Raw genomic sequence first — 15,751 nt, 5'->3', positions numbered from 1 at the left:
TTATACGAGAAAAGATGTAAAGACTAATGGTTGTACAAATACATTAGGAAATCAACATAGTCAACAATAAGAGACAAAAAGTCACTAGGTCCTGCTCTCATGACATACAGACAATGAGAGTGGAAAAATACATAGAATATATATATATACATACACAAACCAAATTCACTTCTTGCCTCGTTGAGTGAATTTGGTTTGTGTAATGTGTATGTATATATATATTCTATGTATTTTTCCACTCATTGTCTGTATGTCATGAGAGCAGGACCTAGTGACTTTTTGTCTCTTATTGTTGACTATGTTGATTTCCTAATGTATTTGTACAACCATTAGTCTTTACATCTTTTCTCGTATAATGATTTTTAGAATGTAACTGAAATGATGTAAAAGTTATTTGGGGTCCTTGTGCCTTTAAATGATGTCAGCAAATTGAGGATCATCACAAGCTGTACCTCTTCCTCTAATTAGACTCTGTCTATTGTGATTGGTTGATTCTTTTTCAAATGTTTGTATATAAGTAACTCTGTCAAAATGATGTGTTATGCCTGAGGAAGGTCCCTAGTGACCGAAACGTTGCTTCATTAAATAAGACAATACTCTTGTGCCGAGCAGATACAGTGTGCGGGTGTACCTTATTGCTTTCTTTGATGTCCACTGGCCTACGCACCTGTGCATACGCCTGATTGCTAGGTGTGCGATAGTGTTCTCCTACAAAGTAATCAGAGTACAAATAAATACTCAGTACCAAAAATGGTTATAAACCTTTTATAAAGTTAAGAATTAGTTTTAACAAGAATACTTTTTAGGAGAATAATCAATATCCATATAATACCTTAAGTAGGAAATACTGTTAGAGAAATACCTTAAAATACCCAAAAGATGATTAATTGAATCCACAAGAAAGAAGGGAATGTCCAGCTTCTATGATTTAGCCAATTCATTTTAGTTCGGAGAGTACAAAGAATGAGTCCACATACAGCCAATTACAAAATGTGTTTCTCCGTGCCACAAAATGGACACGGCTTATATATCATTTTAATCAAGATTGATAACACTAGGCCTACGTGTCAAACAGCCAACACCTCTCATGCTAGAGGTGCATGAGAGTTGCTGACCCTGAACTGAAATAATAAAAAGGATATCACAAAAAGAGAATAGTACAAAGTAGATTTTGTTTTTATTTTAAAAAGTATATCAATTTCATAACTGTGGAAAAAATGTTGTGTATAACAGACTGAAAGATAAAGGACAAGTACATTTACTAAATGTTCATGTTTTTGTATATTTTCTTTTGTGGATTTTCCATGTTCTTTAATTAGTACATGTGTCCAACTTTTATTTTTGTGAAATGACAAAGACACATGGATACTGTTCATTCAAGTGCTGTGGATGATATAAAACATTTGAAAAGGGAAGGGTGACTGCTGTTTAATTCTCAACTGTTCTGGATCTCATTATTTACATGAAAGTTATGAGCTTTCTATCTAGCACCTCTACTGGAACACTCCATCATCGCAGTTCCTGTTTACACTGAGCATGTGCAAACCTCCCGCAGGAGAGTGGGCCGCACCTCCGTGCACCATCCTCGGAAAAAAGGTGGATATAATCGGAAACTGCTTCCTGTTCTGTAAACTGCACTTCCTTCCAGGTGATTTGATGCCTGGTGGCTGTCAGAACAAGCTGTGAACAACTAAGTGGTATGAAAAAAAGGCACAGACTTGTCATTTATTGTTGATTGTTGATTATTTCCATAATACATAAGAGCTGATGATCTCTTATTGGAGTCCAGACTGTGATCCTGAAGCAAAGATAATTCAGTCAAGTTTAATGTTGTGAATCCACACTAGGCCCAAAGCCTGTTGCTAATGCTAACCATGTCATAACATACTTCATTTGCTTGTTTGAGTCCAGATACAAAAACCACGCCAGAGAATATTGTCTTGGTGTTTTAATCATACTTTAGTGCAACACTGTAACATTGTAGTGATGTTTATGAAGAAGTTTGATGCTAACCAAGATGCTAACTACTTAAGCATTTACATACTTTGTTTTTGTGATTCTGCCTCTATTTTACTATCTTACATGCCTATGTTTTGAGATTTTGCCTTGTTTATTGCTTTATTGTTGATTGCTTGTTCTGTGTTCTGTTCAGCACCTTGTGACTTTGCTTTACAAATAAAATGTACTTACTTACTTACTTAAGCTAGCTAGCCTTGGTTACTGAGGCAACAGCATATGGCAAAACATTAAAGAGTCATTCTGCTTATTTTGTTGACATGAACAACACTTGTTTGAGTGTCTTAAAAGGATCCCTGGCTAATAAGACAAATATGCCTTAAAACATTATTCTTGCCCTGCTCTACAACTAAAATAAAAACACTTTCTTAAATAGAGAATCTTTCACTCAATAGGAACTGCTCCTATCGCAAGTTGATGATGTCATATGTCCATAATGGTCTAGTCCTATGGAATGTATGGAATGCATATGCTAATAAAAACAATTTAATACTTCCTAAGGTTAATATGAGCAAAGCAATATTTTATATACTTTTTATTAGCATGTGCATTCCATACATTCCTTAGGCATATGCCATCATTCCATATATACATATATATACATCTTATATATGACATCAACTTCCGACAGGAGTAGTTCCTATTGAGTGAAACATTTTCTTTTTATGAAAGTGTTTTTATTTTGTAATTTTAGTTATACTGTAGAGGGGCAAGTATAATGTTTTAAGGCATATTTGTCTTTAGCCAGGGATCCTTTTAAGACACTAATGGTGTGTTGTAGTCAGTGGTGTAAAGCAGGGGTATTTATTCAGTGGTCCTTCAGGGGGTTCCAGGTGGTCCCCGCCAAATGGACATTAAAGAAAATGAACCCTTGTGGGTCCATTTGGTTTCATTGCACACACTCCTCTCCTGCATCAGTTAATTTATACTAAGTCTACACATTAGAGAATGTAGAAGAATTGTTATTTTGATCAACGTTTGCCTTACTCTCTGTATCTCTCCTGTGGTACCAACATTAATACATAATACTCTCTGTATCTCTCCTGTGGTACCAACATTAATACATAATACATAATACTCTCTGTATCTCTCCTGTGGTACCAACATTAATACATAATACAGCCTTACTCTCTGTATCTCTCCTGTGGTACCAACATTAATACATAATACAGCCTTACTCTCTATCTCTCCTGTGGTACCAACATTAATACATAATACAGCATGGAATTGTGGACAAAATCTTATCCAACAATGACACCAGAAATATTCTACATTTTGGGAGAGGCTACATTTCATCAGATCCATTTGGGCTCAAATGTAGAATAAATAATGGGCCTTGAAACCACTGGTGCAAAGTAACTAAGTACATTTACGTACTGTAGGCCTACTTAAGTACAATAATGTTGAGGTATTTGTACTTTACTTGAGTATTTCCCATTTCCAATACTTACTCCACTAGAAGAGGCAAATATTGTACTTTTACTCCACTACATTTATTTAAAAACTTCTGTTAACTTTACCTCACTTCTTTTAGCATTTAGTTAATTATCTTAACTAAGATACGAGTTTGGTTGTTAAAAAAGGTTGGCATTGTTTAATAATAACTGATCTAAATAAGGACCTATAAATATTTTTGGAGCTCTAACAGTGACAAAGCCATGAGAGCAATGATACAAAAACGTTTTACGACATATTATTTAAGTTATCCTATGTTCCCTCAGCCCTGTGTTCCCTCAATGTTCCCTACATATATATATGTTATCCAAAGCTCTATGTTCACTCAGTCCCTCAACCTGTTAGGTGCAATAAGTGTAATAGTGTAATAGTGTAATAGTGTAATAGTGTAATGGTGTAATAGTGTAAGTGCAATACATGTAATAGTGTTAATTGTGTAATAGTGTAATAAGTGTAATAGTGTAATAAGTGCAATAGTGTAATAAGTCCAACAGTGTAATAGTGTAATAAGTGTAATAGTGTAATAAGTGTAATAGTGTAATAGTGTAATAAGTGCAACAGTGCAACAGTGTAATAGTGTAATAAGGTTAATAGTGTAATAAGTGCAATAGTGTAATAGTGTAATAGTGCAATAAGTGCAACAGTGTAATAGTGCAACAGTGTAATAGTGTAATAAGTGTAATTTTTTTGATTTTATTTTATTTATTTAGAAAAGCAATCATAATACAACATTATAATCAGCGATTCAAGGATTACACAGAAAAGTCCAAAGACTTATTTCCACTGAGGTCCTCTCACACTGAACGGAACAATACTTTAAAATACATCACAAATACATAACAGTACATATACATTACATACACAACACAACAAGTACGACCCTATCCATCCCTCTAAGATGACCCTTTATAGGGGAAACTTTTCCAGTAGCCATTGTTTAATCTTCTGTTTAAATGTCCTCAAATTGGAGGTCAGTTTAACACTGGTTTCCAGGCTGTTCCACTGTGTGGCTCCTATATAAATGAATGAGCCTTGCCCACTTTACTTTTAAAAGCAGGGAGCACCACATCTGCAATACTGGCTCTGGTGAAATGGTTAATAGTGTAATAAGTGCAACAGTGTAATCGTGCAACAGTGTAATAGTGTAATAAGTGTAATAGTGTAATAAGTGCAATAGTGTAATTGTGTAATAAGTGTAATATAAGACATAAATATACGTTTTTCAGAAAGCTTAGGTCAGGATTTAGAGGGCTTTTTAGAATCGGCCAAAATGGGTTAACATTGTTTTCATTTTTGTTTGTATTTGTATTTGTATTCTTTTTTTGGCGTGGCGCTATTTTATTTAATTATGTTTCTCACTTCAGTCAGGGAAAGTTGATGGAGTGACAGTCATGACTCATGGCATAAATAGTACAGTACACAGTACATGTATACTGTACAATAAATGCATGTATAATTTCATATATGACACAAGATGTACGCGTTATAGATTTACTCTCTCGATGTTGAATTCCGTTTCGCCGCATTCAAAGGTGTGTGTGTCTTGTCTTGTTTGTGTCCAGACTTCAAGGAGGCGTTTGGTCTCTTTGACAGAGCTGGTGAGAACCTGGTGGCCGATATCTGTAGTGCTCTGGGCAGCTGGGCCAGAACCCCACCAACAAGGAGGTCACCACCATCCTGGGAAACCCAACCGCAGACGGTAAGAGGCCACACACACACACACACACACACACACACACACCCCTACGTACAAACTAAAACATGCTAATACATAAATACATCAAGTCGTCAAGAATCATACGTAAGCTAAGAACCTAACATTGGAATATCTATATAATGAAACTATGCGTAAACATACACTATAGAGTGCTACAAAAGGAACAACTGTCAGTTAGAAACCTTGTATATTCTTTTTTTTATGTCATCTTTTGATGCTTATTTTATACTTTGTCGCAGTGGTTCCCAAAGTGGGGTCCGGGGACCCCCAGGGGGTACTTGTGGGAGTTCCAGCTAAATGATGATTTGGAACTAGGGTTAGGGTTAAGGGTTAGGGTTAGGGTTAAATTGTGACTGGGGGTGCTATGGAGGAGCTGGCTATAGAGTGTCGCAGTCCCGCCCCCTTTCATGACGACGCCAGGCCCAGGAAATGAATCACAATGCATTTTTCCCATAGACATTTCAAAAAGTATTTATTTAAAGACCTAACCCTAACCCAAATCATAACCCAAATCATACACAATATTTTGGACCAAACAAATAATTACATAGAAGAAAAACAACAAAAAAGTGTTGTAACCTTCCGTTTTTTTCTACTTTCTAATTCTTTGTTTGGCCCAAATTGTGTTTGTTGTCATGATTTGTCACGACAAGAGTTGGCTTTGTCCGCGACGTAAACGTCTTCAAATAAATACTTTCTGAAATGTCTATGAGGAAAATGAACAGAGAATCATTTCCTGGGCCCTGGTAGGGGGCGGGACTGCGACGCTCTATTTAGAGGGGGGGCTAATGAATCAATGAATTGAGTCAGTCAATTTGGCTTGTTTGGAGGGGGGCTAAGCCTCCACCAGAGGGGGCTAAAGCCCCTCCTTACCCCCCTGGAGCCGTCCCTGATGAGGCATCTATTTTTGAGTGGTGTAAACCACTCCTACAACTGGCTTTGTTATTGAGTGGTGTAAACCACTCCTACAACTGGCTTTGTTAGTTTGTCTGTCTGTCTGTCTGTCTGTTCGTACCAAAAAATGAGCATGGTTGCTATGGTCACCCAGTTCACACAGGTGTGATTTCATTACGTCAGACATTACGTCAGACCACAGCTGATCAGTCTATATAAGACCTTACACCACTCAGTTCACACGGGTGTGATTTTTTAAATATAACACTACCTGGTTTACCTGTGATCCTAGTTAACTGAGACACTACCCTGTTCCTGGTTTACCTGTGATCCTAGTTAACTGAGACACTACCCTGTTCCTGGTTTACCTGTGATCCTAGTTAACTGAGACACTACACTGTTTTTATGTGATCCTAGTTTACTGAGGCACTCAACTCGGTCTCACCCAAAGGGTAACCCAAAGGGTCTAACCCAAACACAGTGAAATAACACAGATTGGCAATTCTGTACATATACTAACACTACTAGCCGTTGAAAGCCACGCCTCCGTCGCGGTCAAAACAGTAGTAGTGTAATATGTACGGATTTTGGGGTTTACTAGTCGTGTGTGTTATTTGAACGTGTTTGGGTGAGATCGGGTTGGAGGCACTACACTGTCTCTATGTGATCCTATAGTTTACTGTCTATGTGGTCCTATAGTTTACTGTCTCTTTGATCCTATAGTTTACTGTCTATGTGATCCTATAGTTTACTGTCTCTATGTGATCCTATAGTTTACTGTCTATGTGGTCCTATAGTTTACTGTCTCTATGTGATCCTATAGTTTACTGTCTCTATGTGATCCTATAGTTTACTGTCTCTATGTGGTCCTATAGTTTACTGTCTCTATGTGATCCTATAGTTTACTGTCTCTATGTGATCCTATAGTTTACTGTCTCTATGTGGTCCTATAGTTTACTGTCTCTATGGTCCTATAGTTTACTGAGGCACTACACTGTCCCTATGTGGTCCTCCATTACTCTGGTTTGTTAGTTTAAGTGGTGTTTAATATACTGCTCAATATACCACAGTAACTTTGGGTCCTGGACCCCCCTGTTGACCTCTGGGGGGTCCAGACCAACAGGAACGCACCTGCCGCCCCGCGTCCGAAACGGTACTGTACTGGCACACCCGAAATCACCATATATACAGTTAATATGTGCGTGTGTTTGTGTGTGTGTTAGGTTGCGCACAGGTGATGAAAAACAACCATGCTGTTTCCGTGCTCAGCCGCACCCAGCCACCCACCCAGCCAGCCAGCCACCCACCCAGCCACCCACACACATTATCATAGTCACTTAAGGAAGTGGTTACACCACTTAAAAACTCAACAGTTTTTCTCTCTCCACTACTCTGCCACTCAGGTTGTCTTCTCACCACCTCAAGCTATACCCAGACTGAGCTTCTCTTCTTTCCTGGTAAGTCGTGGATCTCTTGGCAAACGATGTATTGTACGTTTGGAAACATTAAAGTTCATAGACTTGGCTGGCAAATGATTTACGTATTAGTGCTCTAAACAAACATTAAAAGGTCCATAGACTTGGCTGCCACATGTGATATGACTAATCTTCAAAAGACATGCATTGGGGATGAATGACATGATGAATGGATTATGTTAAAAATCTAATTTAGATATCTTGCTACTTGAACATTCATTGTTCATTGGTTATCTGGCATTTCAATGTACTGATACAATTGTGTCGCAGATCAAACTGCATAGATTTCATAGATTCCACAGACTTGTTTGAAAGTTGTGTTGGATTTATTTTAATGTGTATTTTCTAAATGTTTAAGAGGTCATTAATATGTCCGTACACGGACAAATGTGTCCATGGCAAGACTTGGTCTTGTCCGTGGTGAATTTTCTGTTTTACACACCATTATAATGTTAGGCCGATGTTGTTATTGGTTTACCTGTGATCCTAGTTAACTGAGACAATACTAGGTGATTTTTTTTATTTTTTTCAACCGGGCCACACAGCCACACAGCCACACAGCTCATTATTCTACTGTTGAAATGAATGGATTATAAATATAACTGTGTGCTTCGCTTTGTGACCCATGACCTTTGTGTTTGACCTCAGTGGAAAACACCAGACCCTGCCTGAGGGTAATAATTTAACCATATATATATATATACTGTAAATTACCAAAGTCCTAAAGGTGCCATACAGCTGAGTTCTAACCACATAGCAGTGGACAGAGTCTACAGCTGGCATAATGTAATTGTGAACCACATAGCAGTGGACAGAGTCTACAGCTGGCATAATGTAGTTGTGTCGAGGCCGGGCACAGGACTCCTTGTCTACTAATCCAATAGTTATGGAATAATCACTAAGAAAATGAGCTATTGCAGACCTAGTTTTGCTCCAATGTTCTGTCCGTGTCACTGACAGAGTCACTGTGCCGTGTAGTACCAAGGTACCGCACCAAGTTGTCATACAGTGGAAGTTTTACTCATAGTGCTGGCGGCACCACGGTCATCGACTTATCGTGTCATACAGTGGAAGTTCTACTCATAGTGCTGGCGGCAGCTGGAAGAAGGTGTCATACAGCTGAGTTCTACTCAAAGTTCTGGAGGTCCTGAAGGACTTCACGACATAGTGACTCTGTCAGTGACACGGGAGAGAACATTAAGCCAAACTATGGCTGCAATAGCTCATTTTCTTAGTGATTATTTCATAACTATTGGATTAGTCGACAGGGAGACCTAGACACAACTGCATTATGCCTATTACAGTATTCCAGCTAGGGATGTTAATTGTTATGTCTATGTACTAAATCTTTTGCTTTTATTTTATTTTTTCTGGGTTGCCTGATGCATCATGAGGACACCTCTACACCAGCAGTGGATCGAGAAGAGTACCTGAAGGGCTTTACCCAAATTATGTTTATTTACCCAAATTATGTACAGTGTCTCGCTGTTGCAAACATAGTGGATTTATACCAAAAAGCATGTTTTTGCAATAGGCGCCCCCCTACGGATGGAATTTCTTAAACCACCATGTGAATGAAATTTGGGGTGGACTTTGAACGATATACGGACTATTCTGCCTGTGGTGTGTTTTAATCGGATAGGTCATACGGAATGCAGGGAAAGTTAATTTTTGATTCGAGGATTTAAAAAATCATGAAGGATACTATACACTGATGGTAGATCTTGTGATATGCTAGCTTATCCCTGGAATAAAAGTTATGTGTTGAGATAAGCTATGCATACAAAAATGTAAACACTTTAAGTACTATTTAACTGTTAACTGTAAATCTGTATAAAAAATACAAAAACCCTGTCTACTTGATGCCTGTGACACACATATTTCTAACTTACGATGAAACTCACTTTCTATGAGAGAAACTTCCTATGAAACACACATTTCTAACTTACTATGAAACTCACTTCCTATGAAACACACATATTTATAACTTACTATGAAACTCACTTTCTATGAGAGAAACTTCCTATGAAACAATGTTAGTTTCTTCTCTAGTTTCTTTCTTCTCCAGTTTATTCTCTAGTGTCTTCCTTCTCTCTCTAGTTTCTCTCTTCCTTCTCTAGTGTCTTTCTTTCTCTAGTTTCTCTCTTTCTTTCTTCTCTATTCCTTCTCTAGTTCTTTCTTCTCTTGTGTCTTTCTTCTCTCTCTACCTTCTCTAGTTCTGTGTCTTTCTTCTCTCTAGTTTCTTCCTTCTCTAGTTTCTCTCTCTTCTCTAGTGTCTTCCTTCTCTCTCTAGTTTCTTTCTTCTCTAGTGTCTTTCTTCTCTCTTCCTTCTCTTTCCCTTCTCTAGTGTCTTTCTTCTCTCTCCCTTCTCTAGTGTCTTTCTTTCTCTAGTTTATTCTCTAGTGTCTTCCTTCTCTAGTTTCTCTCTTCCTTCTCTAGTGTCTTTCTTCTCTCTCTAGTTTATTCTCTAGTGTATTCCTTCTCTCTCTAGTTTCTCTCTTCCTTCTCTAGTTCTTTCTTTTCTAGTGTCTTTCTTCTCTCTAGTTTCTTCCTTCTCTAGTTTCTCTCTCTTCTCTAGTGTCTTCCTTCTCTCTCTAGTTTCTTTCTTCTCTAGTGTCTTTCTTCTCTCTCCCTTCTCTAGTGTCTTTCTTTCTCTAGTTTATTCTCTAGTGTCTTCCTTCTCTCTCTAGTTTCTCTCTTCCTTCTCTAGTGTCTTTCTTCTCTCTCTAGTGTCTTTCTTTCTCTAGTTTATTCTCTAGTGTCTTCCTTCTCTCTCTAGTTTCTCTCTTCCTTCTCTAGTGTCTTTCTTCCCCTTCTCTAGTGTCTTTCTTCTCTCTCCCTTCTCTAGTGTCTTTCTTTCTCTAGTTTATTCTCTAGTGTCTTCCTTCTCTCTCTAGTTTCTCTCTTCCTTCTCTAGTTTCTCTCTTCCTTCTCTAGTGTCTTTCTTCTCTCTCTAGTTTATTCTCTAGTGTATTCCTTCTCTCTCTAGTTTCTCTCTTCCTTCTCTAGTTCTTTCTTTTCTAGTGTCTTTCTTCTCTCTAGTTTCTTCCTTCTCTAGTTTCTCTCTCTTCTCTAGTGTCTTCCTTCTCTCTCTAGTTTCTTTCTTCTCTAGTGTCTTTCTTCTCTCTCCCTTCTCTAGTGTCTTTCTTTCTCTAGTTTATTCTCTAGTGTCTTCCTTCTCTCTCTAGTTTCTCTCTTCCTTCTCTAGTGTCTTTCTTCTCTCTCTAGTGTCTTTCTTTCTCTAGTTTATTCTCTAGTGTCTTCCTTCTCTCTCTAGTTTCTCTCTTCCTTCTCTAGTGTCTTTCTTTCTCTAGTTTCTTTCTTCTCTCTTCCTTCTCTAGTGTCTTTCTTCTCTCTAGTTTCTTCCTTCTCTAGTTTCTCTCTCTTCTCTAGTGTCTTCCTTCTCTCTCTAGTTTCTTTCTTCTCTAGTGTCTTTCTTTCTCTAGTTTATTCTCTAGTGTCTTCCTTCTCTCTCTAGTTTCTCTCTTCCTTCTCTAGTGTCTTTATTTCTCTAGTTTCTTTCTTCTCTCTTCCTTCTCTAGTGTCTTTCTTCTCTCTAGTTTCTTCCTTCTCTAGTGTCTTCCTTCTCTCTCTAGTTTCTTTCTTCTCTAGTTTCTCTCTCTCTCTCTCTCTCTCTCTCTCTCTCTCTCTCTCTCTCGCCACACCCCTTTCTCTCACTCACTCTCGCCACACCCCCCCCTCTCTCTCATTTCCGTTATCTAGCCACACCCCCTTCCTCTCTCTCCCCCTCTCTCTCTCTTCCTTTCTCTAGCCACACCCACTTCCTCTCTCTCTCTCTCTCTCGCCACACCCCTCTCTCTCTCGCTCTCATTTCCTTTCTCTAGCCACACCCCTTCCTCTCTCTCACTTCCTCTCTGTAGTCACACCCCTTCCTCTCTATCCACACCCACTTCCTCTCTCTCTCTAGCCACACCCCTCTCTCTCTCTCATTTCCGTTCTCTAGCCACACCCCCTTCCTCTCTCTCACTTCCCCTCTCTCTCTTCCTTTCTCTAGCCACACCCCCTTCCTCTCTCTCACTTCCCCTCTCTCTCTTCCTTTCTCTAGCCACACCCACTTCCTCTCTCTCTCTCTCTAGCCACACCCCTCTCTCTCTCTCTCTCATTTCCCTCTCTGTCTCTCTCTCATTTCCTTTCTCTAGCCACACCCCTTCCTCTCTCTCACTTCCTCTCTGTAGTCACACCCCTTCCTCTCTATCCACACCCACTTCCTCTCTCTCTCTAGCCACACCTCTCTCTCTCTCTCTCTCTCCTCTCTCTCTCTCTCTCTCTCTCTCTCTCTCTCTCCACACCCCCTTCCTCTCTCTCACTTCCTCTCTGTAGTCACACCCCTTCCTCTCTATCCACACCCACTTCCTCTCTCTCACTTCCTTTCTCTAGTCACACCACTTCCTGTCTCTAGCCACACCCCCTTCCTCTCTGCCACACCCCTTTCTCTCTCACTTCCTGTCTCTAGCCACACCCCCTTCCTCTCTGCCACACCCCTTTCTCTCTCACTTCCTTTCTCTAGCCACACCCCCTTCCTCTCTCTAGCCACACCCCCTTCCTCTCTCTCATTTCCTTTCTCTCGCCACACCTCTCTCTCTCTCTCGCCACACCTCTCCCTCTCTCTCTCTCTCTCTCTCTCTCTCTCTCTCTCTCTCTCTCTCTCTCTCTCTCTCTCTCTCTCTCTCTCTCTCTCTCTCTCTCTCTCTCTCTCTCTCTCTCTCTCTCTCTCTCTCTCTCTCTCTCTCTCTCTCTCTCTCTCTCTTCCTTTCTCTAGCCACACCCCCTTCCTCTCTCTCATTTCCTTTCTCTAGCCACACCCCCTTCCTCTCTCTCACTTCCTCTCTGTAGTCACACCCCTTCCTCTCTATCCACACCCCCTTCCTCTCTCTCACTTCCTCTATTATTAAGATTTCAGCCAGATCTGGATTTTATTTTCATAACCACCTCGTTTTATTGTCCTAGACCACCAGGGGGCAACACCGCCCACTCCCATACATGGTCCCGGGCCCATACATGGTCCATGACTTATCAACCGGTAGGAGAACTCGAGTCCTGGGGCAGGTAGAGTCTTTCCGCTTGCGGTAGGGTCTCTAACCATTGCGCCACCACAGCGTTCTCCTGACTGAGTGAGATTTCCGGGCGCTTATATCTTCTTCGTTCTTCAATAGTAAAGTTTCAGAGCAAAGAGCAGAGCGGGATTTGAACCCACAACGTCTGGATCATGTGTTCAGCCATGTAACACACTGAGCTACCGGGCTCTCTGTGTTCTGTCATGGTTTCTCCTCTGTATTATCTGACTAACATCCATGATAACACTTAAAAGCATCAAAGACACATGAGATGGAACAGCAAACGCTGTTAAGATGCTCTGTATATGATCCCAAGGCCCCATTTGAAGTGACAACCAGAAGAACAACCTAAAACAGAAGCAAAACTATGAGGAATCTCAGAGAGCTGAATCAAAGAGAGCTCTGTGGCTCCCAGTGTTAAGACAATGTCTATGTGAGCCAGAGGTTGTGAGTTCAAACCCAGCTGAGTTCATTCTTCTTTCACGCTGGAGCATGTTTTGGAGAAGAACACTGGAAAAAGATGCAAAGCAGAGGAGGAGCATGGTGGCTCTCTGGGTTAAACTGCTGTGTATGTGAGCCACAGGTCATGGGTTCAAGTCCAGCTCATGTCTTTCTGCCCAACACATGTTTTAAAGAGTGACACCCAAAGAACACCCTAAAAGTGTGGATGATTAGAGAGAACTTGGTGGCTCCCTCTGTTAAGACACTGTGTACATGATCCTCAGGTTGTGGGTTCAAACCCAGACAAGGCTCTTCTGAATCATAGATGGGGGTCTGTGGCCAAATACCTATTATTCATTTGGGTGTCCTTCACATGAAGATGTTTGAGAATCATTGTGTTGATGAGAAGAGGCAGCTGAATGGGTAGAGAGGCTGCCTGGAAAGCAGAAGGTCCTGGGTTCGAATCCCGGTCCTGACAATGTGTCAAGGCCTTAACTACTCTTCTGTGGGAATCAAATAGATTAATGGAAGGATGCTTGTTTGCTTAAACATGTGTAGTAACTGGTACCAATAGACTTGTTTGCACTCATTTCCCCTAAATGAGTGCAATTTAGGCTAATCCTGCCATATATAAACATCTATTCCATACACTCGTGCAAAACCAATCATGCACCGTAACAAGAGAAGAAAATTATTTTAGCAGAAAGTTCAGTTATTAATATCATTAGTAATGACATCATTAGTCATTAATATTATAATGCCATCATTCCGACCCCACGAGGACCCATTAACCCATTAAATGGATTTTAAGGGTTTTTTTTAGCTAAAAAATAATAATAATAATAACAAATTGAGACCCTGTCTGTCCCACATTGTGACCGACAGGCATCAGGGTTCAAATTGAGACCCTGTCTGTCCCACATTGTGACCGACAGGCATCAGGGTTCAAATTGAGACCCTGTCTGTCCCACATTGTGACCGACAGGCATCAGGGTTCAAATTGAGACCCTGTCTGTCCCACATTGTGACCGACAGGCATCAGGGTTCAAATTGAGACCCTGTCTGTCCCACATTGTGACCGACAGGCATCAGGGTTCAAATTGAGACCCTGTCTGTCCCACATTGTGACTGACAGTCATCAGTGTTCATTGAGACCCTGTCTGTCCCACATTGTGACTGACAGGCATCAGGGTTCAAATGTCCTTATAGTTTAGTCCCCTAATAGTTGGCCTTCTGTTGTAAAGCTCTCTCATTGTCACTTTTTCTGAAAGATGTGTTTTTAAGCCTGTTAAAATAACATAAAAATGATTTCCCAAAAAAAAGTGAGACACCAGAGGAGTTTATAGTACCACAGACGAAAAACAGTCTAAGTCCAAATTTCAGACTGACCCCTCCACGAAAAGGCCTCGTTGTCCTGAACCCTTATCTATCATTTATATATTATGGATCAATAGTGTGGACTTAGACTGTTATTCGTCTGTGGTAGATAGCCAATAGGCCTGGTCAAATATGACATCAAGGCATTTGACTCATTCAGGGCGGGAACCCTGTTTGGTGTTTTAAGCATCATGTTATACTTTAGCTTTTGAAAAATAGCAGATCTACAAGCTCATAGCGCGGCACCGAGAGCTTGTACATCTGCTTTTTGAAAATGTGTCACAAATCTTTGAATATATATTCTTTCAGAGTGAACGTTTTTAACTCAAATATTTGCTTCTGGAACAACATATTTTCAGATGGGGGTCAGCGGCCAATTACATATATTTTTGGGGGTCCTTGACATGAACATGTTTGAGAAAGACTGACATAAACATGAGGTTTTTCAGAAAACGGTCAGGATTTTAGAAGGCATTTGTAGAATCGACCTCAGGTCTAATAAATGGGTTAATAGCAACTCAAGAAGTAAATTGCTAACCCCGTACTTCAGTGTCGCTTGTGTGGGACAAGTGGAAAGGGGGGGGCAAAGTGTGGAATGCACAAGCGATACTTCTGTTCCTCAAATGAACAGTGTGGATCTGGTCACCCTAAAACACTTAAACCAAGAACAAATATTATTCTCAAATCTTCTATTATCTGTAGAGCTGTAATTGACCATTTGCAGACCGCGGCCATGTTTCCATCAGAGTTTGGTGAAAATCACGGATAAGCGACAGGCTATAGTCCATGGTCTCGGACCGCATGCTATAGGGTGCAATTTTTTCACGATTTCGGAGGATTTGAAAAAAAGGTGAAAATCACGGAAAAGCGACAGGCTATAGTCCATGGTCTCGGAACGCATGCTATAGGGTGCCATTTTTCACGATTTCGGACGATTTGAAAAAAAGGTGAAAATCACGGAAAAACGAAAGGCTATAGTCCATGGTCTTGGACCGCATGCTATAGTGTGCCTTTTTTTCACAATTTCAGAGGATTTGAAAAAAGGTGAAAATCACGGAAAAGCGACAGGCTATAGTCCATGGTCTCGGACCGCATGCTATAGGGTGACATTTTTTCACGATTTCGGAGGATTTGAAAAAAAGGTGAAAATCACGGAAAAGCGACAGACTATATATAGTCCATGGTCTCGGACCGCATGCTATAGGGTGACATTTTTTCACGATTTCGGAGGATTTGAAAAAAAGGGGAAAATCACGGAAAAGCGACAGACTATATATAGTCCATGGTCTCGGACCACATGC

General features: G+C 40.2%; 1 long non-coding RNA gene across 1 annotated transcript; it reads left to right on the top strand.

Moving 5' to 3' along the window:
* Positions 1-1,540: 1,540 nt before the first annotated feature.
* On the top strand, positions 1,541-9,420 carry LOC306916487. The gene is made up of 4 exons (XR_013788981.1): positions 1,541-1,697; positions 5,034-5,170; positions 7,486-7,539; positions 8,952-9,420. It is a non-coding gene; the product is annotated as an uncharacterized lncRNA (long non-coding RNA).
* The last annotated feature ends 6,331 nt before the right edge of the window (positions 9,421-15,751 follow it).

This window comes from Electrona antarctica (assembly GCF_951216825.1).
Source record: "Electrona antarctica genome assembly, chromosome: 23".
In the NCBI taxonomy this organism is placed as follows: domain Eukaryota; kingdom Metazoa; phylum Chordata; class Actinopteri; order Myctophiformes; family Myctophidae; genus Electrona; species Electrona antarctica.
The sequence above is the reverse complement of the archived record's forward strand: the minus strand, read 5'-3'. Positions and strand labels throughout refer to the sequence as shown.